Source organism: Onychostoma macrolepis, chromosome 22, assembly GCF_012432095.1.
Source record: "Onychostoma macrolepis isolate SWU-2019 chromosome 22, ASM1243209v1, whole genome shotgun sequence".
Classification (NCBI taxonomy): domain Eukaryota; kingdom Metazoa; phylum Chordata; class Actinopteri; order Cypriniformes; family Cyprinidae; genus Onychostoma; species Onychostoma macrolepis.
In genome coordinates, this window is record NC_081176.1 from 36,118,866 (window position 1) to 36,145,662 (window position 26,797).

At 38.0% G+C, this 26,797-nt stretch overlaps 1 protein-coding gene across 1 annotated transcript in view; it reads right to left on the minus strand.

Moving 5' to 3' along the window:
* The window catches only part of LOC131529680 (GTPase IMAP family member 9-like), a 277,942-nt gene that overhangs the window by 67,832 nt on the left and 183,313 nt on the right, over nt 1–26,797 (minus strand). The window lies entirely within an intron of this gene.

The window sequence follows — 26,797 nt, forward strand, 5'->3', positions numbered from 1 at the left end:
TACTGTAGATTCCTATTCTTTGTCAAAATTGCAGCATCATAACACTATGAAATTGATTATTGTCACATAAGAATCAGTCCAAACATTGTGCCATTAAAACTAAGCCAAACAAAGAGACCTACAACAGACAATACATGTGACAAAAAATTAAAACATTACAAGTGGCCAGAAAAAACTGTTGCCCTCAAAAACTTCTCACATGAAGACTCATGTCCATCAATATGATATACTGCAAAATGTTGGTGTAGCTAACATCAAGCACAAAAAAGACTTGAAAAAGATAAACAGCCTCAAGCAACAGGTCCGTTTCAAAGGCATGGCCCGAAACAATGGCGAAGGTGTGGGATGTCGTTGTCTCGTCACCAAGGCACAGAATGTGCAGGAATGCATCACCGTGTTGGTCCCCGCCTGTTAATTACACGACACTTAGTCTTGCAACATAACTTAAATGTTGCAACTTGTAAAAATGTAATTTGACTTCAATAAATAACATTTAAGTGTATTTTATGGAAATCAGCCAAACCATCAGGGTTTTCCTGTGAACTGGGTCTGGTAACGGTTGCTCAAACTAAATATTCAGTATGTTACTGATTTAGGTTTCTTTGTGCTTACTGGCACTTCTTGGTTGTCTACCTAAATTTCATCCAACCAACATGGCATAAATTATGGGGTATTTAAAGCCCCCTATATATATATACTGTATATATTGGGGCTTTAAATACCTCATAATTTATGTATATATACACAGTACTGTGCAAAAGTTTTAGGCCACTAGTATTTTAGCCAGCTAAAAAAATGGTTTTAAGTCAGTTATTTTGGCCTTTTGCTGTAATGTGTCTGTATGAAATATCAGTTTACATTTCCAAACATTCATTTTGCCATTAATTGTAATAATCCAGTGAATGTCTGACTTAAAACCATTTTTTAACTGGTGAAAATACTAGTGGCCTAAAACTTTTGCACAGTACTGTGTATAGAATAGAAAAAGTAAAAAAATAAATAAATAAAAAAACTTACAGATTGTTTCAAATGAATGGCTTCCAGGATTCTGTGGTTGTGGGTCTGAAGACCTTTCCTCCGTTCTTGTATATTGATTGGGGAAGCAGAGTGGGCAGGACTTTGAAAACACTCTCCTTTTTAGCATCTAAACCATAAGAATAATGCAGTGCAAACTGTGAAACTGATCTCACAATCAAAACGACACATTGAAAGACTTTTACTGTGAAAATGTCTTCATTCCTTTAAATAGCTTGGATCGGATTGGATTGGATCAGAAACAAATGACACAGGCAGATCATGTGACAATGGCATGGCTGAAGTGTGACTTAAGCCGAATTTATACTTCTGCGTCGGACCTACGCCGTAGCCTCTACGCCGTAAACTGTGCGTCGGTTTTCATTTATACTTCTGCGTCGTCGTCCGCGTCGACGTGCAGTACACATGCGGACCGATAGTCTGCAGTGTCCGCGGGCATGTTGCTTGTGAACCCGCAGTACCACGGCAAAAGCCGAAATAGAAGCGAAAAATCATTAAATCATTATTTAAAACTACAAAAAGGAGACAACAATGGAACAGGAGAAGATGGCATTCTTTCAATCTCCACAAGGACGTGTACCACGGCAGATCAACATTGTTTGTCGTGGACAACTACTGATGTATAATGCTATGTACTATAATAAATGCTAAGACACTTGTTCTTTGCTTTGTTTTATTTTAAATAAGAAGGTGTAACATTAAACTATATTACAGCGCTCATAAACGCACACAAAACTCAAGTACATACGGAGGGAGGGGTTCTAGCAGACCAATCACAGCGCTTGCGGTCCGCGTAGAATTGACACACTGTTAGATTTTTGGAGAGGTGCATGTCAGGTACGGCATAGATTACGGCGCAGGCCTGTGCGTCTCTGCGTAGGCTACGGCGTAGGTTCGATGCAGAAGTATAAATTGGGCTTTAGTCAACCTTTAGTTAGTGACGTTCTGGCAGAGGTGCTGCTACTGTGTACACTCACAGAAAACAATGTGCTCAAATTTTAAAGATGTGGGGCAGCTCCTGTAATATCGCCTTGACTATCGACAAAGACATCAGCTCTCAGCGATATCTCTGACTATCGTCAATACACTATATAGTCTATCTGCACAACCCCACTAACAATTTATCCATTTCAAATTTCTGTAAACGAAACTATAAAATCAAAATGATTTCTTAAGATGCCAAGTTTTCCTAGAAGCCTGGGGAACTCCTTCAAGATTTCTGGGATGCTTGTAGACCCATTACTGAGAATCCACCATTTCTCTAATGTTTTTGGGAGGCAAAACAGATTCTGTAAAATAAGGATGAAAAACTGGGCTAAAAGCTTGTAAAACCATACAGTATGCCAGCCTGGAAATCCAGTGTTCTGCCTATTATTCATCAATCTCAAATACAAATTATTATATAAAGTAAGGCAAGGCAAGTTTATTCATATAGCACATTTCATACACGATGGTAATTCAAAGTGCTTTACATAAAAGGACGTAAAATAGTCATTCAAAATAATAATAATCACAACAATGAAAACAAAATGATATAAAAATTGATTTAAAAAGCAATTAAAACAGTTAAGAATAGAAAATGATTATACATAGTGCAATCAGTTTGGACGTAGCACAGTGCTCATTCAACAAATGCACAGCTAAACAGATGAGTTTTGAGTCTGGATTTAAATGTGGCTAATGTTTTAGCACATCTGATCTCTTCTGGAAGCTGGTTCCAACTGCAGGCGGCATAATAGCTAAAAGCAGACTCCCCTTGTTTTGTGTAAACCCTTGGTATTTCTAACTGACTCGATTCTAATGATCTGAGTGGTCTGTTAGGTTTATATTCAGTGAGCATATCTGCAATGTATTTAGGTCCTATGCCATTGAGTGATTTTATAAATGAGAAAAAGTACTTTAAAACCAATCCTAAATGTAACTGGACGCCAGTGTAAGGACCTGAGGATTGATGTGATATGCTCAGATTTTCTGGTTCTAGTCAGAATCCTGGCAGCAGCGTTTTGGATGAGCTGCAGCTATCTAATGGTCTTCTTTGGAAGGAGACCATTACAATAATCCACCCTGCTGGTGATAAAGGCATGAACAAGTTTCTCCAAGTCTTGACTGGAAACAAAACATCTAATTCTTGCAATGTTTTTGAGATGATAGTATGCTGATTTAGTTACTGCTTTGACATGACTACTGAAACTAAGGTCTGTCTCCAGAATCACCCCAAGATTTTTGACTTGGTTTTTAGTTGTTTGACCCCTAGAGTCAAGGTATGCATTCACCATGAGAACTTCATCTTTGTTTCCAATTGCAATGACTTCAGTTTTCTCCTTGTTTAACTGAAGAAAGTTCTGGCACATCCAGCTGTTAATTTCATCAATGCGTTGGCAGAGGGCGTCAATGGGGCTATAGTCATTTGGAGATAAGGCTAGGTAAATCTGGGTATCTTCAGCATAGCTGTGATAGGCAATTTGGTTCTTTCTCATTATTTGACTCAGTGGGAGCATATACAGGCTAAACAAGAGTGGTGCAAGAATTGAGCCTTGTGGGACTCCGCATGTCATGGACGTCCACTTCGACTTATGAGAGAGACCATTGTGTGCTATGTGTCAAAAATTTTATTTATTGCCCTCATAAAAATTCGTACACCCCCACCCATCTAAACGACCATCTGTTTTTACCGTCCAGTGATCCTAAGGAATGTGTGTTTTGGGAAACGTGTTTTTGTGTGTGGGGTATTGAAGACTGTTATGTGTTTTAAACTTTAAATTGTGAAACTGTGTTAAACGGGACAAAGGGGAGGTTTTATTAGAGTTTTTCATGCACACATCAAGAAAAACATCAAACATATACGTAAAATGAGCAATCTGTTTTTCCCTACAAGTCAAGACGTGGTAGCATTGTTAAAACAATTTAAACTAGTTAGAGTTTGATACAAGTTAAATAAAAAGAAGCAGAGGTGAACATGTTCATACATCTAAAACAAAGCATCTGACATGTTAGTTAAAACAATAGCGTAACATTACAAGTTAAATAATATAGAGTTGACTTATCTTGCCAACTTCTAAAACAAAAATGTATCAGAAGCGAACGTTAAGTAAGATACTTGTCAAAACCTTATAGTCTAACATTACAAGTTAAAGAAAATAGAGCTGACTTATCTTACCGTGGTGTAAAAGAAAAAATATCAGACCGTTAAGTAAGAGTATAAGATACTCGTCAAAATCTTGTAACATTACAATTTAAAACCTAGCGTTTGTTACAAGTTAGAAAAGAAGGGAAAAAAATAACTGATCTAAAATAAATAAATAAATAAAAAGAATCGAGCATCTCGCGCTGATCCTCACACACTGCTGTCAAACTCAGAATGAGTTTACGCCGCTGAGGTCAGACCCACACCTACTGCCAGCCCCTAACACCGTAAGGAGAGACCGACGCAAAGATTTAAAATAATTAAAGTAATGTTTTAACATTAGAACGAACTTTAGCATAGCTTAATTAATGAAACCTGTCACGAATCTGGTCTGCACTCCCGGTCATTCACCACTAGAGGTCACCACATGGACTTTCACACCACATATCACATGGACTGCATTTCCCATCAGCCATCTCACCAAGCACACGCACACAGCTGTCACCAATCACTCATTGCACTAATCACACGCACACCTGATCACACAGCATCACTGATCACACACACTATTTCACCCCGGACATTCTCTCTCTCAAATCGCGACTAATTCGCGAAGCTCCCCGTTCGTCTCTAAGCGACTTTATAGATTACGCTTTAGTGACTGTCGGTTCAGCGTTTACTGTGGGTGTCGCGGAGGAATGTGACACCACATTCAATGGTATGATCACGGCCGCGCTAGAGCACGCTCACAAAATGGCAGCCGCAACAACACCCCGTCATGTCACTGCTACCATTCATGAGCCAAGTCAAGTCGCCTTTGATCTTCAGGAATCAAGACAAGTCACCACTGATCTTCAAGAGCCAAATCAAGCCACAGTTGATCGTCACGAACCAAGTCAAGTCAAAGCTAATCTTCATGAGCCAAGCCAAGTCAGAGCTGATCTTCATGAGCTCAGTCAAGTCACAGTTGCTGTTAAAGAGCCCAGTCAAGTCACAGTTGATCGTCATCAACCGAGTCACGTCTCAGCTGATCATCTAGGGTCACCTCACGTCTCAGCTGTTCGTCCAGAGTCACAGCACGTCTCAGCTGATCTCCTAAAGTCAAGTCACGTCACAGCTGCTCGTCCAGAGTCACAGCGGCACGTCACAGCTGCTCGTCCAGAGTCACAGCGGCACGCGTCACAGCTGCTCGTCCAGAGTCACAGCGACGCGTCACAGCTGCTCGTCCAGAGTCACAGCGGCACGTCACAGCTGCTCGTCCAGAGTCACAGCGGCACGTCACAGCTGCTCGTCCAGAGTCACAGCAACACGTCACAGCTGCTCGTCCAGAGTCACTTCATGTCTCAGCTGATCTCCTAAAGTCAAGTCACGACACAGCTGCTCATCCAGAGTCACAGCAGCATGACACAGCTGCTCGTCCAGAGTCACAGCTTCACGTCTCAGCTGCGTGTCCAGAGTCACAGCTTCACGCCTCAGCTGCGTGTCCAGAGTCACAGCTTCACGTCTCAGCTGCGTGTCCAGAGTCACAGCTTCACGTCTCAGCTGCGTGTCCAGAGTCACAGCTTCACGTCTCAGCTGCGTGTCCAGAGTCACAGCTTCACGTCTCAGCTGCGTGTCCAGAGTCACAGCTTCACGTCTCAGCTGATCGTGCAGAGTCTCGTCATGAGTCAAGTCACGTCTCTGTTGATCGTCCAGAGTCTCGTCATGAGTCAAGTCACGTCTCTGTTGATCGTCCAGAGTCTCGTCATGAGTCAAGTCACGTCTCTGTTGATCTTCCAGAGTCACAGCCCGTCACGGCTGTGCTTCCAGAGTCGGGTCATGTCTCCGCTGACCTTCCAGAGTCACGTCACATCCGGGCTGACACACCTAGATCATCAAGGTCAGTCTTCCACTATCCCAATTTGATGTCTAGTTTGAGGGATGTACCGCTGGTGTCTGCACGCACGGCTGGTATCCCCAAACCAACTCACTCTAACCCTCCTGTTATTATGCATATTCCCCTGTCTGAGGCACTTCCCCTGATGAAAATCGCTTTGTGTTGCGTTTGGGCTGCGTACACCACCGCAGAACTGCCCGAGGTGGCGGCACACGCTGCAGAACCTCCAGAAGCGGCGGGGCTCGCCTCAGCCCCTGGTATGGTGGTGGCGCCCTGCAATGTTCTCTCGGTCTGTCGAGTTGCGGTCGAGGAGACTGTTACCGCTGTGGAACCTCCAGAGGTGGCGGCAACCGCTGCAGAACCTCCAGAGGTGTCAATGGTATCCACTCACCAACTCTCGTCTTGCTCTGCCACGGCCACAGAGGCCGTCCTTGATTCCTCGTCCTGTCCTGTTTCGGCCAAGGAGGCCATCCCTGAACTCTCGTCCTGCCCTGTCACGGCTATGGAGGCTGTCTGTGAATCCTCTGCCTGCCCTGTCGCAGCCAGAAGGGCTGTCAATGAACTCTCGTTCTGTCCTGTCACGGCTAGGGAGGCCGTCAATGAACTCTCGTTCTGTCCTGTCACGGCTATGGAGGCCATCAATGAACTCTCGTTCTGTCCTGTCACGGCTAGGGAGGCCGTCAATGAACTCTCGTTCTGTCCTGTCACGGCTAGGGAGGCCGTCAATGAACTCTCGTTCTGTCCTGTCACAGCTATAAGAATGAACTATGAACTTCCTGTGTTCCCTACCCCAGTCCTTGTGTCTGTGCATGTTCTGTCTTCTCCCTGTGTCTCCTTCCTCCCTAGGTCCCAGGCTCTGCTGTGGGTTCCTGATCCGTCGTGGTGGGCTCCTGCTCTATCTGTGCCACCGTGGTGGTCTTCGGGTCCGTCTGCTCCGCTCTGGTGGTCTTCTGCTCCACCTGTTCCACCCGCTCCGCTGTGGTGGTCCACTATCTGGCTCTGGTGGTCTTCTGGTCTGCCCTGGTGGGCTCAACCTCCGTCTGGTCCGCCCTGGTGGGCTCAACCTCCGTCTGGTCCGCCCTGGTGGGCTCAACCTCCGTCTGGTCCGCCCTGGTGGGCTCCAGTCCCGCCTGCTCCGCCCTGGTGGGCTCCAGTCCCGTCCACTCTGCCCTGGCTTCCTGCTCTGCCGGCTCTACCTCGGTCCCAGATCACTCCCTTGCCACAAGGACCTGGCCCTCCATCCCTCCCCCTGTTCCGCCTCCGCTCCACCTCCCTCCTGGATCATAAACTGTGTGGAGCGTCTGGAAGCCGCTCTTTGGGGGGGTGCTCTGTCACGAATCTGGTCTGCACTCCCGGTCATTCACCACTAGAGGTCACCACATGGACTTTCACACCACATATCACATGGACTGCATTTCCCATCAGCCATCTCACCAAGCACACGCACACAGCTGTCACCAATCACTCATTGCACTAATCACACGCACACCTGATCACACAGCATCACTGATCACACACACTATTTCACCCCGGACATTCTCTCCCTCGAGGCCGAGTATTGTATGCATTATCGCTGCCCTACAGAGCCCTGTTAGTTTTCCTTGCCTTGCCTAGCCTTGCCTAGCCTAGCCTAGCCTTTGTTGGATTGTGTTTTTCCCCTGCCTGGATTATCGCTACGTTTTGGATTGCCTCTTCTGTCTCGCCCCTTTGGATACTGTTTGCCGATCATTGACCCACGCTTGCCCTAAGTTTACTCTTTGTCTTGTCTCTGCCATACCTGTTTGCCATTGTTTTGACCCTGCCTGTATCTTTGACCACGCCTGTGAATAAAAGCCTGCACATGGATCCTCACGCCTCTCGTCTCGTCAGCCCCGTAACAAAACCATTCGGCACTCATCCTAAAGCTTTTCACTTTAAAATTAGGTTTTTGCTTTTAAACAAACAGTACTTACAAGCCGCAGGGAAATGTTGCTTATTTTATTTAGTTTAGTTATTCACACTTAATTTAGTAATTCCTTCATTTACACTTCTATTTTTTTGTCAATCTTAAAACTTTCAGTGGGGCATATCAGTTTGAAGACATATACACCATAGTTACAATATCAAGATGACTCAGAACGGTAACATCTGCACCCAGTCAAACCACACTTACAACCGCCCCTACACCGGAGGAGAGACCACAAAGACTTATTTTTAATAAATCTTTTACATTTATTAATTAATTAAACCATTCAGCATTCATCCTAAAACTCTTCACTTTAAAAAATAGGTTAGCCCATACAAATGTTCTTCTAAACAATCACGTCTAAGGCACAGGCTAGTTATTCACACTTAATTCGCCTATTCCTTTAATCGGTCTTTGAGTTTTGTCAAGTTTAAGACTTCTGACGTGTTATGTTAACAAGATTTTTTCACTTTTAAAAATTAGGTTACACAACTTTTTCTTATAAAAATCACCTCTAAGCCACAGGAAAATGTTGTTTGTCTGGTTTTATTTTATTTTAGTAGTATAATACCTTTATTACTCTTTGATTTTTGTCAATCTTAAAACTTACGGAGGAGGAAGGCCCTAGGCTATATCAGTTAAAACGCATACACGCGCATGTGAGCATAAACCGGATTGAAAGCAAATGTTTTGGATGTCTTTGGATTTTCAGCCGTAATTAGAAGCCTAAACTGTTTACATTATCGCACGAAATGTAAATATTGTCACGCAGCGCGACGAAATGAGAATGGTGTTGCGTATCTGGTGCGTACGATTACTGACGCGATCGTATCAGATCAAGAGGGTTGTTGTAAAACATCTAAAGATGTTTCTGGAGATGCAACTCATTTGCAATCTAACGAGTTTTTGAGGGGATCTGGCATCGTAAACTTTGGCGTTGCTGTTCATTGATCAAAGAACATACGTGTTAACCATTTTATGACATGCTCCTGCGAGTATGAACTTTGTCAAAAGTTTAGACTTAAAGTTCACTGTCCGGTCAAAGGATGTGTGCCCTTTTGAAGCTTTTATATGACACATAGCTGGTTAAGTTAAAAGTTTAGGTATAGTTTAGGAAGAAAATACTCAAACATAAACACAAACATGCATATAAACAATCCCCTACATTTAAACATTTAAACTTTTATGATGTCTCATACAAACCTTTTACAAATAAAAACTTTTAGAATCACACAGGGTATCTCTACAAGATGATGACAAGCAGCATGATTAAAGAATGATGTAACTTTTGTTTTAACAAATAAGTTAAGGTTTGTAGATTTTAGATCTTTCACACCTAAAACAATGATGAGGATCAGAAGTTGTCAAATGATCCTCTGATGCATGCAATGCGCTTACAGAGGTTTTTTCTTTATGAATTAGATCTAAAATAGCCTAAAATTAGCTGTTGTAAGGTTGTTTACAACAAAAGAGTGTCTTAAACAAGGTGCAACAAATGTCTCATCTTTACAACAGATTAGACTTTCTTTCTCACTTTAAAAATGGTATTATTAAATTTGATCAAATAATAGATATAAGCAACAATCAAATATTTGATAACTCCATCTTATCACCCAAACTGATGTGTCTTACGGTTTGTGATGAAATCAGAATCAGAATCAGAATGAGCTTTATTGTCAGGTATGTTTGCACATACGAGGAATTTGTTATAGTGACAGAAGCTCCACAGTGCAACAGAAAGACAGCAACAGGACAGGCCACAGATAATAAAGAATAATATACAAATAGGCAATGTACAAAATAGCAAAAACGCAATATATAATAGACAATTATGTATGTACAAAGTGCAAATTTGAAATGAAAAAAATAAGTATGTGTGGTGATACATTAACATCTTACTGAAACAGATGTGTTAAGATGCATGTTATGTGTAAAGTTCAATATTACTGTTAAAAACAGCTTAAAAGGTCATTTTTAGCTTTCATATAGGATTCACAACCACACTCAGTTGCTTTTTGTGTAACAGAGCCCTCTTGAATATGTATACAGTGAGTACATGAGACAGTATAAATACATAACCTCATAAATTCAGCATGATTCTATCATATTAACCAATAATTACAAAAAAACAAAAAATTATATACCATATCTGACTTTCTCTTCAAAACACAATAAACTTTCTTACGACTTTTTAAATGTGTTGAACAACCGGTTTTGGGGGAAAGCATATAGTGTTGTGTTTCTAAGTTAGGATGCTTGTAGTTAATCACATCTTTAAAACATTTTTATTCAAACTCTCACGCACGCACACAGCTTTCTTTATACATTTATTTTTCTTTCTTTCATTATTTAAAATATAAAAATATACTTCAACGGAAATAACAGAAAATAAACTTTACTGCAGCCATGCAACTATAGATGCTGAAAGAGCTCATTAAGCTGTTTAACTCTAAAAATGTGAACAATATCACTTAAAACTAGCTTGACAAACAAGGGTACGCTCATAAAACAAGTCTGGACCCGATTTGAAGCAACAAGAACAACCATTGCAGAAAACGTATTATAGCACCGCGGTAAGATAAAACTCTGGATGCGTGATCGACCGTCTTATCAGATGTTCAACATATTATTACCAGAGCTAATGCTATTTCACGAAATAACGCAACAACGGGTGCTCCATTTCAACATATACACGTGAAGTCTGTTTTACCATAAGTACATCGTATTCTTCTTATATATTTGTTTAGGCTAAATACGTTTTAACAATTCTTTTTGTTTTTACAAAGATGTTAAATTGAACACGTGTAACTAATACCTCATTCAAATGTTGCGGGCTTTCAGGTCAGCGAACTACAATACCCAGCATACACCTCAGACTACAAACATGGCCGCCAGGGATACATATACCAAAATGGTCATACGTGACAGATCTCTAAATCGTCGGACTTCTGATTATACGCACGCTCAGATAACCTATATAAAAAGACTCACATTTCCACACTTTTTGCCGAATCGATTCTTTCCCACAGTTCAGTTCAACGAACCGGTTCAAAGAACCGAATCATCGTTTCCTTAAGTCATCTCGCAGTTATGTCAGTATACACTTCTTTTCTAACAACTCAGGGTCGTTTTATATCAGTGAAACATTCAAATAAAGTTAACAGTGTGAAGGCGCCTTTTGTTCATCTTACCTGATGATGTTTGTGGTCGTGGTTTCATTCACTGATCCTTCATGTCGGATACGAGTCAGACCAACCAATATTGAGCAGCCTACACATAAACGCTGATATGTTCTACATGTCTGAAGTATAAGTGTGTAGAAAGAATAAACCGGTCTTATAAACTCATCGATTTGGCTTAACAACTTTAAAACATAATCTGCATGAACGATAAACCATACACTATTAAAATCGGTAGTACACAAAATACGTGTAAAAGGACCGATAACATAATAACGTAATGTTTTGGTTCGTGTCTTACACAACTGTGCGTTACTTAACGTTTTTATTAAGCTTTAATATAAAAGATAATAGTCTGTTAACAATTTAGATGCTTTTACGTACTGTTACGGAATTAATTGAAACAATACTACGTGCTCATTTAACCGCTTTATTTACGGTATGCTGAATATAAAACTCTTAAACAGAAACATTAAAACATTTCAAACTTGTTAAACAGCCGCTTCAATACATTCAGTACATAAAACATTTATCAGATACTATAAAACTAATGCATTCCGCTCGCCTTAAAACAATTAATTCAATCAAAAACCTCTCCCAAAAGACAGACAGACAAAACCTTGATGATAGCTGAGACGGATGGAGAGGGAGGACAAAATTATAAACAAACGATATTTCTTTTAGGACATCTTTCTGGTCTGTCTATACGATGCGGTGTGTGTGTTCACAAGACAAACCGAGCATGAAAAGCGGGTGTTTGTGTCTTTCTGTTACCTATACAACTATTACGCTTCAGACTTTTCTAACTAAAGCTACACATTTCACAGTGCGTACATAGATACGCATTTCTTTTGCATATGTCTCTAAACAATAGTTAGGTAAACAACTTACAGTTGATAAGTCATTTTAAGCGAAAGGCGGAATGATTCATGTCTTTTTTATTCTGTCCACACCAATACTTTGATACCAGTGTTTTAGGCGTCTGTCTTTTAGGTCTATTTTTTTTACAAGAAAGGAACACAAGTAAATGCTTACATTGTTGCCAAAAATCACAGACACTATGCAGATTTTGTTAATAATTTTGTAATTTTTAATAAAAATTGTAATGTTTTAAGTCAAGGGTCAAGAGCCCAACTAAAGCAAACACTGACTTCGATAATGGTAACTCAAACAAAACTAAAGCATCAACATCTAAAGTCAATCTGGTTAGTAACGTGTGAAGCTGGTGATGCTGTTTATGGAGTTGTTTAATCATCCTCTTTTTAACACTCTGAGTGTGGATTATATATACACTGGGAGTGTTGATTTAACACTGGAAGTTTTACTGTGTATATAATATGATTAAATGTTAACAAACTAAGTGTATCAGCAATCATAAATCATAAATCAAAGAAGAAATTTCTTAGAAATATATTTTACCTAGGAGACATGGATTACTCAAATGCAATTAACATGGTTTTTGACCAGCCAATGTGTGCAAATGTGCATTTGTCCGTCATTAAAATGGCGGCATCACATTATGTTTTCATCAACAGGTTACAACGTTTGTTGTAGCTGTATGGGCACTCAGTTTTTCCTGTTGTAAAATACATTTGGCCAAAATTTCATTTGATTAAAGATAAATTGATACTGTCTGTATGCACAGGCTATTTAAGTGTAGGCTATTGGCTATGACTAAGAAGGCAAATGCTAGCCCTCTCTCTCGGGTCCCACTTGTCTCAGACCTCAAATACTTAAAATATGAGCCTTTAAAGACATAGTGTTTCTCGTGTAAAGAAAACGCTGTACTTATTCAAACAACAAGATATCTACCGTTGCAAGACTTCGTTCAGCTGCTGTGCAGGGTTGCCAGGTTTTCACAACAAAACCCGCCCAATTGCTACTCAAAATTAAAACTAGCCCAATCGCGTTTCGAGGGGGGTCCCACATTAAAAATCGCGCTCCGGGGAGTAAAATACACAGTTTTTTTTGGCGGGGTTTCCCTGGTAAATTCGCATTCCAGGAATTAAATAGCACATTACTGAGGTCGCTTCAACCCGTGGGCTTGGCAACACAGCTGCTGTGGAATTTCAGTTCATTCAGTCCAGATAGAGGGGGTGGAGTTATGAGGTTTTACTGATAGTTTGAGTGGATCCAACAAGATTTTAGTCACAAACTCTATTTAATATGTTGCATTGGCTAAATATTTGTAAAACAGACAGACAGACAGACATAAAGGGTGATTAATTGCATTGAATTGAAAAAAGGGCACTTCAGAGTGTAAGGGGAAAAAGGGCATGTGCTCTGCACAGGTTGAGCCCTACCTGTGCACGTGCCTGCTAACAACACCCTTCAGCCATAACTTATTCACAATACAGCACGGCCTCTCGTACCTAATTGCTTACACCTTGTTGTCAAAGTTAGTATTGTGGCTTTATGTTTGGTCGGACACTTGCATATGTCATTATTTTATTGACATTTTTCTAAATTCAAGCTCAAATGGAGTAGCGAGGTGTTTCACCATCAAATGTCTGAGATTTGGGTTTTGTCCGTCTTTAGAACGGCCGTACTGAGGCAGTAAGTGCATCGCATTAAGTTTTTATCAACTTACAGGTTACAAAAGTTAAGGTAGCTATATGTGGGCAATCATTTTTTACTGTCATTTATCATATTAGGCCAAAAGCTTGAGTTATAAAAGTGTTATCCACAGGTTGTATTGACTATGATTATAGGGCAAATACCAGACTAAACCCCGTTCACACCAAAAATGATAACTATAAAGATAACTATATCAGCGTCCACACTGGAGGACAATATCGTCTGTTTATTCGTTCTGGAAGTGATTCCAACAATATCGTTTCTCTGTGCCTTTATTGTTATAGCTGTGAAGTGGACTCTGCTATTCTTTAATATTGAGAACTATTTTTAGAACTATATCTTTATCGTAATCTTTATAGTTATCGTCCTTGGTGTGAACGGGCCTTAAGACACTCTCCTCCACATCTCAAATACAAAAAACATTAGCCTCTACACACATTGGGTCTCATTCACTAAGCATGAATATGCACTAATTTGTGCGTGAAACCTGCGTACAAATGTTTTCACGAACTAAAAGTCACTAAAACTTTCGTACTAAAATTTACTCTAAATTTAAGAAAAAATGTAGGAACAGCTGAAAGCACACATACGCAAAAAACACACTCTGCCCGGTCTTAATCTATATAATCTCTCTCTCTTTCTATACATATATACAGGGTTGCCAACTCTCACGCATACGCTTTTAGGCGCTGAAATTGGCAACCCTGCTTGCGATATGAAACAAAGTCTCAGCTTTCAAATTTTGTACAATTTAATACTAAATTCTAACAACAAACACCATTTTGGCATAACTTGTGGCATAAATTGTAAAATGTAGCACTTCAGTTAAAGCCAGAGCCATTGAAAAGTTCACAGAGTTGTGACAAGCTTTGATCTCACCGGCGTCGCCGCCACGCGGTCATGTGATTCATACAGCTCTCCAAGCAAATCAGCACTGTCGATACATTTGAATGGGTTTAAGCAGGAGAGACAGCTTCATTATACAGGTATTTGCAGCAATTTATGGTAAACATTACAGCATATTATGCATTGATTGTTACTTTGATGACATTTACAGTATCATTTTATTCTGGAGAGTGGTTTTCTTAACCCTCAGGTATTGCTTACTTAAAATGTAGTCTTGCGTAGCCAGACCTTCAGACTGACGGCTGAAGGTCTGGAATCTATGGCAGTTTTCATTGGCCAAGGCCCGCCCATGATGCCATTTGACTGACATGTCAAACAACCAATCACAGTTTGTTTCATTCAGCGTCACGTTTCGGGGCGTGAAAATGTCACCACAATAACAGACCGGTGTGTGAAACTGTCTGATGTATTTTAAAGATTCTATGCCGCAGACTTTAAATATTTCACATACTTTTGAAAATTTATTTGATCCTGATAAGCGTTTGCCGTCACAGTTGTAAACACGACAGCTTTCTTCTTCTTTCGTGAGGGGGTTTGGTGCCACCACGGCATCTTTTGTTTCCAGGCGAAACGTTAAAGAACGCGACACACACGTCTCCCGGAAATCCTGTATAATTCAACCAATCCGACGTCGACTTTGAAACTGAAGTGTTTCCAGATAAGCGTGCCATATGCATCAGGCGTTCAGCCAACGGTCCATGGATGTGAGACTACTTAAAATGTGACCATACAGCTTAACTATTTTTCAGTTAAATAAGTGTTGTATATTTTAGTTCAATAATATTTATTTAATATTTTGAGGAGATCTTTTGGTACTAAATACTATTTGTGCAATAATTATGGCCCATTAATGACTTAAAATGTATATACATTTTTCTAATATTTCTATTACAATTAGTGTAGTATTTAAGGTTGAAATAGAGAAAAGGGTTTTAAATTCCAATGCAAATAGTCAAATTAGAGTCATTTTGTGGTAAAAAAAAAAAAAAAAACCTTTTCATTTGTAATGCCATGGTTTACCCACTAGGTACCTCTTTGGCTCTTTACTAAATATATCTAGAATATTGCAGATCATGCCTGCTTATTTATTTATTTATTTTTTTTAAGTTATTCATTTGAATAAATATTTAGACAGGATTAAACACTAGATTTTTAAATGAGAAATTTAAAAAGTTAATAACATAGCCCTACATCCTTATTTAATGATAAATGAAAATGCAATCTCATGTGTCCTACCCCTAAGTCTAAATGCATTTAGGAAAAACAGCATTTAAATGATAATTTTGCTACAGTGTTTGCTTGGACATGTTAAACATATCTAATCAATTTGGGTAATACATTTTCATTTTAATTTTGCAACTTATAAAGCTTTAAAATATGTTTTTAATTTGCATATTGAAACTTGTGTAGAAAATGGCAAATTTAAATTAAATAATTGGATTTTCATTTTGCACTGTAAAATGTAAATTTAAATACAGAAATACATTGCCATTTACATTTCAAATTGAATTTAGCTATCCATATGCTTCCATACACTGTAAAAAAATGCAGAAAAATTTACAGTAACTAACTGGCAATTTTGGTTGCCAGTAAGACTATAAATTTACAAAAGTTCTGTAAATCAACAATTGCAATTGTACTGTAAAAATACAGCAAACTCTTGCATGCTGTAAAATTGTTGTGATGGCGTCAACATTTGGTAAACTTATTTCATTTGAGTCCACTGAGAAGGAACATTTCTTAATATAAAACTGCAAACACTTAATTTGTAATAGTAAAGTTACTAAAAACATGACTTTAACTCAAATCATCGCAGTTCATCATCAGCTATAGCACACATGCATGTGATAAAGCACTTAACAAAGAGATCATCACTGTATCAGCAACTCTACAGTTACTGTCTTTAAATAAAGCAGCAGAACATCAGTGTTTGTGGCTCATCATTGACTGAAGCACAGGCTCTACTCTCCACCACAACGGTGACCCACAAAACTAAATTAAACCAACAGATCTCTCTTGTGCAAAATAATACAGTTCAGTTTAATATTTACTCTCCTTATAGATAACACCTGCTGTTAACAAGCAGAATCACTGAATGAAAGAGAAACAAGAACTACAACTGACTTCAGACACAGCCTTAGATGAACTCAACTGAAATACAAGACATCATTAAATCTCTCAAGATCTGATTAAACAACTCCACAAACAGCATTACCAGCTTCACACATTACAATCTGACTTTATTTCTGTCATGTCTATAAAAATAATTTGAGAATTAACAGAAGTTTATTTGTTTTATTGAAAACGTTTAGTTTGACCTCACCATTGTGGCGGTCAGGGTTTGCTTTAGTTGGGCTCTTGACCCTTGATTTAGAATCATAGTTTTTTCTGGCTGCTGTAACTGTGCTTATAAATCATGTTTGCTACAGCAAAAAAAAAAAAAAAAAAAAATGATTATGTGGTTTTGATTGGTTATTGATAATGATATAATCATGATCTAGTGGTCTGAATCACTGATCTCATTCAGAGGCTGATCTTTAAAGACATGGTGCGGATTTTTTTATTTTTTTTTGTTAGTTTGGTGTTGTTTATAATTGCTATATGACCCTTAATCAGATATCAAACTGCTACTGATTGCCCACTTATTGTCTTTAATTCTTACTTTGTGCTTTTATTTTTGCTTTTTTTGTATGTGTTGAGTTTTTGTGATGTTCAGAGTTGATCTGTTTATTTATTTTGTTGATATTCATACACTGATTCTTGATGTCTGTGTTTCATAGCATGTCACAGCTATTTTGATTTTAACAATCTTTCCTAACAGCCTGCTTGTGCTGATGTATTATAACAACACTGGTTTCGTAAAAGAAGCGACAACCTGGTGTTTTAATGATGATAATGACATTAGCAAAACATAATCAACAATACTATAAACTTAGTCTCCGCTTTTTTTTTTTTTGACCCCAACAAATGTGTGATTACAACAACCATTGAAAAGTTAACATTAAAAAGTCAAGGTTCAAGAGTAACCCAACTAAAGCAAACACTGATCTCCATCATGGTAGTGTAAAAAAAAAAAAAGACACACATCTAAGCTTTTGTTAATTCTCAATAAGATCTTACTTTAGTGGTTTCCTCCAACCAAGTGGTTGGGATATTTTCCACATAATTATCATCTGCAAACTCAACAACTGCATAGGTCTTTTTTTCCATCTGTTGAGAAAATAAAACAATGAACAATGGCTTTGTATCACACACACACACACACACACACACAGGAAGGGGAAGGGGAAGGGAGGGGAGTCAGTGTATGCAGGATGGCCAGAACAAAAAAAAAAAAAAATCCTGTTTTTCTTCAAACATTATGGCAGTTCTTGTTAGCTGCCATTCTGGGATTAGTTTAACTGTGGATTGTCTTGACTGCACTTTAAAGCAGCCAATCATTCGTGAGTCACATTTTTAAAAGTGCTTGATATTTCTCAAAAACTGTGCACAATAGCATTGGGGAGCCTGACTCATGCATCTCTTTCCACTCTTCAGTGGCCATGTATGTGCCATTTGTGTGTAGAGTGAGGTTGTGTATCTGTATCTGGGTATGTTACTCACCCAGAAACCTATGGAATTACCTTTGTGCCAATTAAAATGAATGCAATTTTTCAAGAAACTTATGAAAACATAACTTGAAAAAAATTGCAGGCAAAATCTTTGACTTCATTTTTAATACACTGCATGTTTTGCAACTGTTTTCTCCTCTTTCATTCGCTGATCTGTACTTACAAATGCACTTCCAGAGTTTTCATTTACACTTCTAAAGTTTTCGTTCGCCATTCTGGCTCAAATCTTTTGTGGGGGGCGGGGCTAGCATCGGTGTGTTCTCATTGGCTGCTGAGTTTTTGATTGACAGCTTCTTGACCTTGAAGAGAAAGCGTCAGTGTTGCGCCCCCAGTGTGGATGTGAGCGTCTGTTAGCAGTTTCCTAATTCATTTTAGTGATATAAAATGATATATCAAGATTTTTTTTTTATTATTATTTTATCAGTATTTATCTGCTGCTACACTACATTGTTGAGATGATTTCTTAGGAATAGCACAGACGAATGATATCATCGTCATTATTATACAAGGAAATATAAACATTGTATTCGGTTTAACTGCTGTACACAGACTCACATACACAGTGTCTGTGTTGTCTCTCCCCTTCTACCGCATTCACTGATCCACCATCACAGTAACTGAACTTAAGTTATTAGCTAGTTATTTTGGCTTGAGAAAGCTATTTATTTATATTCTATTTAAACTTATTATTATTCTTCTGAGACCAAGAATTTCCAACTGTACTGTATATCCTCCTTGGGCTATAATGCTACAGGCACCAAACTTGTCCTTGGACCTTGGACAAATCAAAGATTTCCCATAGACTTGCACTGGCTGAGCAAAAATGCCCTCTCTAGAGGACAACTGCAGTCCAGTACAGGGAGACACAGCATAAGAAATCTTTCAACTCCCCTCATTTACTTTCGCTTTCAGTGTAAATGAGGGAGTTGAAAGATTTCTTATCCTGTGTCTCCCTGTACTGGACTGCAGTTAACTGACTACCCAGGTGAAAAGGTAATATATTGAAATTGCACTTTTTGAACATAATATATTTAAATTACATTATACTAAGTGCATAGTAAATGTATTATTTTGAAACAACTTTAAGTATATTAAGTGTATTTCAAGATACGTTTAAGATACATTTTAATGTTGTACTAAAAGTACAATATAAATTTATTTAACGATAATCATTAATGTATTCCCAGTATATTTTAAATATAACATCAGCTCATTAATAATATATTTTCAGAACACTAAAAGAGCCACTATTAGTATATTAAAAATATATTTTACAAAACCATTTAGTATGACAATTATACATTTTTAATATATTAAAATTATACGTTACAAAGCCATTTAATATGACAATAAAACATTTTTAATATATTACTGTACAAATATAATGCAAAATAGTCTTTCCGTAAAGAAACACTAGTATAAAATACACATGCATTTCCAAAACTACAAAATTTTAAATTTGTCTTTAGCCAAAATATGTTCATATAACATAAAGATCAGTGATCTGTAGAGCTACATTTAACACAAAATAATAATAATAATAATAATAATAATAATATTAATAATAATAACAAATCAATAAAGTGCATTTTTTTTTAGCAAAATAGCAATGGCATCAAACGGTTAACCAAGAACTGTAACAATTCGAACATCACTACCTTGACTGTTCTTTGAGGTTGACTCCGAATGAGGGCCCGCACCTCAGACACTGTCGTATTCAGGAACTCTTTGATCACAGGGCACTTTCACACTAGCACGTTTGGTGCGCACCCGGGTTCGATTGACGTCGGAGTTCAGTACGTTTGGCTAGTGTGAAAGCTGTCATGCGAAGGCGGGTGCGCACCGGGGTACCGAACCCGATACTACCTGAAGGAGGTGGTCTAATGGTTGAGCAGCACGCGATCATCATGGATATATGATGAATTACGCCATGCAATGAGCATAAATTCATAGTTATTTATATATGTATAGAAAATGCTCTGTGACAATTATTTTTTTCCTGAGAGTTTTTGCTATTGCACTGTATACATAACTTGTGAATTATGAAAAAAAAAGGTTTAATTTATCTTGAAAAAAGCTTGCAGAAAGTATATAGTAATGCTGCCTTCACGTGCTATCGAAAATTTCCTATTTCCCACTAATGAAGTCGTGATTACGAGCTTGTCGTATTCAAGTGCTTTAATGTCGGAAAGAATAAAATGTAGCATCCCATTGGTTGACAATCATATAAACATTCATATACATGCAGTTCGCTGACAGTTCTGGAATTTCGGGAAAATACATGCTTATTTCACAGCTAATAAAACATACAATATACTTCGCATGATCATTCATAAGACAAAGGGATGTAGTTGCTGTGAGAACAGCATTGACAGCAGCAATAGTTGTCCCCTTCACCATGTTTAAAGTTTATGACCCGCCCAACTCGGAAACTCGGGTATCAAAATGATTTCCGAATTTCCCAGTAGCAGATACGACTTGAGAGGCGGTTCACATCCAATTTCCAATTAGGAAACTCGTATTTACGATAATTGCGAAAGCACGTGAAGGCAGCATTAAGTCATGAAACTCTATGTTAACATAACTGATGATATTCAGAGAGTTAAACGGCTTGGCACAAGCTGATTGGTTCATCCTGAATATGCAGCAGATGAGCTTAATGCCTTGTATTTATATGGCTGGATAGGAGTATTCACTTGAGATTCCTGCAGCGTGCTTTCAGAGTATCTCTGAAGCTCAACAGCTAGATAAGTCTTCACTCTGATTTCAGTGCATTACTGCGTTCGTCAGATTTACATTTTTAAACTAGAAAACATACAAGTTGTAAAACTATGAGCAGGGTATTCGCACGTGAGGAGTAATTACTAAGCATGTATTGTTCACACAACAGCTGTAGCATTAGCAGCAGCAGCAAGCAGTTTCCTACTTCATGTACTGTGTGTGAAAATACAACGTCAAGCGTCACGGATTTTAGAACAGAAAAGTGAATTGGGGATTACCTTATTTGCCCGAAATCTCCATGCTTTTAATGTCTTCTGTGGGCATTCATTTCTACATTAACCGCAAACGGATCTCTTAGATGCACACCTCACTAGTGGGGTCGGTTTGACTCGGGGAAAGTTGGTTTTATGTTCGCACATTCACAACATTTCCGCGTTCAATAACTTTCTAATTATATGTGCAAAAAATGTTTCTTTTGCAAATTCTAATTGGCGACATCATTGTAACATACTACCTTTTTTTTCACAATCGATCAAAATGGGCAAGTATTGTTTTAATGTCATATTTACTTGTGAATGTCCGCTGAATGTCCAATGTAGTGTGATTAACAAAGTAATTGAATGCAATAGTCTGAATGTGCGAATATAAAACCAACTTTACCCAAGTAGACAGACGTGTGTTTATCCAGTGAAGAGTGACTGATGGAGGAATGCTGCCATCAAAGCCTCTCAGTGAGTACACTACAGACATCAATACAACATCTTTTAAATCTTAAATTGTAGTTTATTTTAATTATTGTAATTTTAAACAGCTATTACAGCGCTTTTCTGATTCTTGGTTCCTGTGCATTTGCTGCAGATCTTCTGTGGTGGAGCAGGACCTGCAAGACAAGGTGACGGCGGCATTTGTGGAAAAAAGGGAAAACCTCAAACAAAAGGATAAAGTAAGATAATTTTGTTAATTCTAATACAGAGATCAGATGACATTGTGCTGTTAAAATGACTGCTTGTGTATTATGTTTATGCATCTCTGCAGGATCTGAAATGTCTGCAGACTGGTGAGGATGAAGAAGACCACAGCAGCATCCTGGACATGGTCCAGTGTCATGAATGAGACGCTCCATCACTGCACCTGCCCTCATCTGGACCGGATGCTGCTGTGGTCTCTTCATCCTCAGTGATCCCAGAGCCAGCGAGAGCATCTAGAGAAAGACCAAAAGACACTGAGGATGTGATTTTGGTCAAGTTTGTTCTGCTGGTCTCTGTTCGACATCAGTCAATGAAACCAGAGTTTCAGAAGCTTCAAAAGCATCATCAAATAAAGTCATGAAGCTTCTGAAAGTCAGGCTCTATTGACTGATGTTGTATGAACAGAGACCAGCAGGACAGACTTGACCAAAATCACCTTTTGTGTTTGGAAAACACACACACACACACACACACACACACACACAAAGGACTGAACAGCGCTGAGGCAAGTAAATAATGACTGAATTTATATGTTTGAGTGAACTAACCCTTTAAAGCCCCAAATAGAAATTGTATGAAATATATGTAAGCGTTTATATTATAGAAGTACCTTGAAGAAATAAAGTATAAGAAATAAGCAGCTTTATGGAGTGTTTGTGCCCAAGGCTTAAAAAAGCATTTACATTTTAATTTATTCATTTTTTTTTTACATTTACAATTATGCATTTGGCAGACACTTTTATCTGAAGTGACTTACAGTGCTCTTATTACAGGGACCCCGATCCCCGCAGCAGCTCGGAGTAAAGACACCGGTGGTGACGACTGCGGAGATCGAACCAGCAACCTTCTGCTGACCAGTTCAGCCCACTATACCACAGAAGTAATGAAGCTATATCAAAAATTAGCATGAAATTGTAAACATTTGAAATGAAATTTGGTAAGAAATGGAATGCTGACAACATGATGTAAAATGTGTTACTCTGTGTAAATGTGTTGCAGGTAGTGGTGCTGATGGAGAGCAGCTCACAGATGTTTGGAGCAGACACAGCAGGAGCCAGATTGTGCCGCACGCGTTCTCCTGCTCTTGTTCAAGATTGTGTGGTTCAGGGGCGTCATCCTCTCTGTGCTCTCAGACAATGATAGCCTCGATGCCTCGATGCCCATGATCAGATTCAGTCTGACCGCAGCAGTGAGGGAGGTGATGGACGGCAGAGACAGTTGAAGGTGCATCATCAGAATAAAGCTGCAGAACTGGCTCAGCTGTGTTGAGATGCTGTAGATGTGGGTTCACCGTCTCTAAACACATGATCGTCAGAACAATATGTGTGAATGAAGCTTTGTTTCATGTGTCCTTGACTTGTTTATTTATTGTCATTGTTACTTTTATTTACATTTACTCATTTATTCATGTTTCCCGTTGTTGTCAGTAAATAAAATGTAATTGTTTCATTATCATATGCATTAATTAATTCCTTGATTGAAAACTGAGATGTATTGACCTTGGCTGCATTTGTCTAGTGTGTGTAGTCATGCATAGCTATGGTATGTGACAAAACAAATGACATTTTGCTTGTTTTACTAAAAAATATAATTATTGGTCAGCATTTATCATGATTATTGTTCATAAGTGTTGGACTACCACTGCTTTCTGAGGTACATTTTCCGATTGTGTAAAATCAACAGTTTTCTCCAAAGATGAGATCTTCCAGCAGCTGATCGACGTCAATCATAATGACCAAAAACATAACTATAATGGGTTTGCGTACATCATGAGATTATATACACTGAAAAAAAAGATTAAATATCTTTGAATAAACATAAAATGCATAATCGTAATGCATTAAAATTGCATTTGTTTTTGTTATTCATAAGCCTCAGGGATGAAACGAGAGAGACATTCAACAAGAAAAAGAGGAAAACAAGACTTAAGCCAGTTTTACGTGTAGATGAACAATTTTGCACATAAAATTAAGAAATTTAAAACATTCAAGAGATAACGATTTTAGTTTTTCGTAATAAAAAATAATATCTTTAAGGATTGAACTGTGGGTTATATTAGTATAGAGTTAAAAATATAAAAAACTTAAATCAACCCAAAATGTATTGGTTATACTACAATCATAAGGGCAGCTGTTTCTTCAACAAGAACATTTCTTCTTCAGTTGTGTTTGTTTGGAAAGTCTGTACAGAAGATGTGACATTCTAGGAGCACAAGTATAGCTCAAATATATTTAGACTTTTTCTAAGTATCAGTCAAATATACTTAAATGTCATTTTACGTATATTTATGAGAAGTACATAAAGAGTAGACTAAAAGTATACTTTCTTTTTTTTTAGTTTAAAAGAAGTATACTAATAGCACACTTGAATAAACTTCTTTTTCGTAAGGGAATTCCCAGCATCTATCCACTGTCCTCTATAAAAGCCAAAATTATCATTTAAAAAAGCTGCATAGATCAACGTGATAGCCATTTGGTGACATGCTGATCAGCAATTCAAAAGCATTCATTGTAATCGACTTGTTTACAACTTTTTAGCTATATGAAAGCCTACAGTATTCAATGATATACAAATATGATGGACAAATTCCATTCTATCTCAAATTCCTCTTAGACATTTTTGAAAAGAAGCCAAAAAATAAACAAGAAACTCTAGTTACACAACAACAAAAGACATTCACCGTTTCTTCCTTCCTTTCTTTTTTTTAACCTGACATGGTTTTGCCAGCAACTACAGTCAATCGTTTATCTTTATTTTATCTGTGAAGTGCTTAATGTTTTCCAGGCTTTCCAAATATTCCATAGTTCCAGCATTGTGTTTAAAGGCAAAAAAATAAAATAAAATCTGATTATATGATTGAATGATAAACCTTTTTAATATGTGATGTATGTGAAAACAAAAAGTTACTTCTCATTTGATTTTTACTTGTTGTGAAATGTGTAACATATAAAACAAATCTTTAACAAACCTGTAACCCTGTAGTTAGTTAATAAACACTTGGCTTCTAGGGTTCCCGCATTTTAATGTTTCTATTTATAAATGTCTTTGTGAAACAAACAAAGACCTCATGCACCACATGAGTGATGAAATGTAACTTACATTTATGGTATTTACTGTATATAATTCAGTATAAAATGTCAAGACAAAATGGTAATACACTCACCTTGAGATGTGTTGCAGCTCTGGCATGCTCAACACATGGATATAAAAAAGATGTGTGGAACAGAAGTGAGTTTAATTCATACATTGATGGTTTGTGTTGTGAATTATATGGTGCAGTGAGCAGTTTAGCACTGATTAATGATTTAATGCACTGAGCACTGCTGTGGTTTATATAACAACACTCTCCAAATGCTACTTTTGTTTCTTTTAAATCTAAATTAAATTGATATCTTAGTTTTACCTGTGTTATATATTTCAGATACAGAGCAACTCACTATTAAATGAGCAATCTAACAAGTTAGTTTTGAAGGAATCAGCATCTACTGTAGATGCTGACAAATGAAAGGGAAAAGCAACATATACTTACGACCACTGCGATATTTTGGGCAAATATGATATCCTTAGCTGGGAAAATCTAACAAAATACACTGACGGCTGTCTTATGTTTAAGACTGTAAATGGAAAAGCTTCTCCACTGCCAGTGGTGGAAAGAGTACTGAAAAACTGTTGTTGAGATTCATACGCTGATACTTGATGTCTGTGTGTGTCTAATTGCTACCGTAGTAATAAAGGCTTTGTGCATAAGACATTTTTAAAATTTTTCAGTAGCAATTTGTAGTCTCATTCAAGATCACATAGCGATTGTAAACAACACACACACAAAAAAAAATAAAAAATCCACACCATGTCTTTAAAGATCAGCCTCTGAAGATCAGTGAATCAGGCCACTAGATAATGATTATATCATTATCAACAACCAACAACACATAATCACAATTTTTTCTGGCATTTCACGCTATAACAAATGTGCTCTACAAACACAGTTACAGCAGCCAAAAAGCTAAGATTAAAATTGATGGTCAAGAGCACAACTAAAGCAAACGCTGATCGACACAATGGTGAGGTCAAACTAAACGTTTTCAATAAAACAAATAAACTTCTGTTAATTCTCAAATGATTTTCATAGACATATGACAGAAATAAAGTCAGATTGTAATGTGTGAAGCTGGTAATGCTGTTTGTGGAGTTGTTTAATCAGATCTTGAGAGATTTAATGATGTCTTGTATTTCAGTTGAGTTCATCTAAGGCTGTGGCTGAAGTCAGTTGTAGTTCTTGTTTCTCTTTCATTCAGTGATTCTGCTTGTTAACAGCAGGTGTTATCTATAAGGAGAGTAAATATTTAACTGAACTGTATTATTTTGCACAAGAGAGATCTGTTAGTTTAATTTAGTTTTGTGGGTCACCGTTGTGCTGGAGAGTAGAGCCTGTGCTTCAGTCAATGATGAGCCACAAACACTGATGTTCTGCTGCTTTATTTAAAGACAGTAACTGGAAAAGCTTCTCCACTGCCAGTGGTGGAAAGAGTACTGAAAAACTGTTGTTGAGATTCATACGCTGATACTTGATGTCTGTGTGTGTCTAATTGCTACCGTAGTAATAAAGGCTTTGTGCATAAGACATTTTTAAAATTTTTCAGTAGCAATTTGTAGTCTCATTCAAGATCACATAGCGATTGTAAACAACACACACACAAAAAAAATAAAAATCCACACCATGTCTTTAAAGATCAGCCTCTGAAGATCAGTGAATCAGGCCACTAGATAATGATTATATCATTATCAACAACCAACAACACATAATCACAATTTTTTCTGGCATTTCACGCTATAACAAATGTGCTCTACAAACACA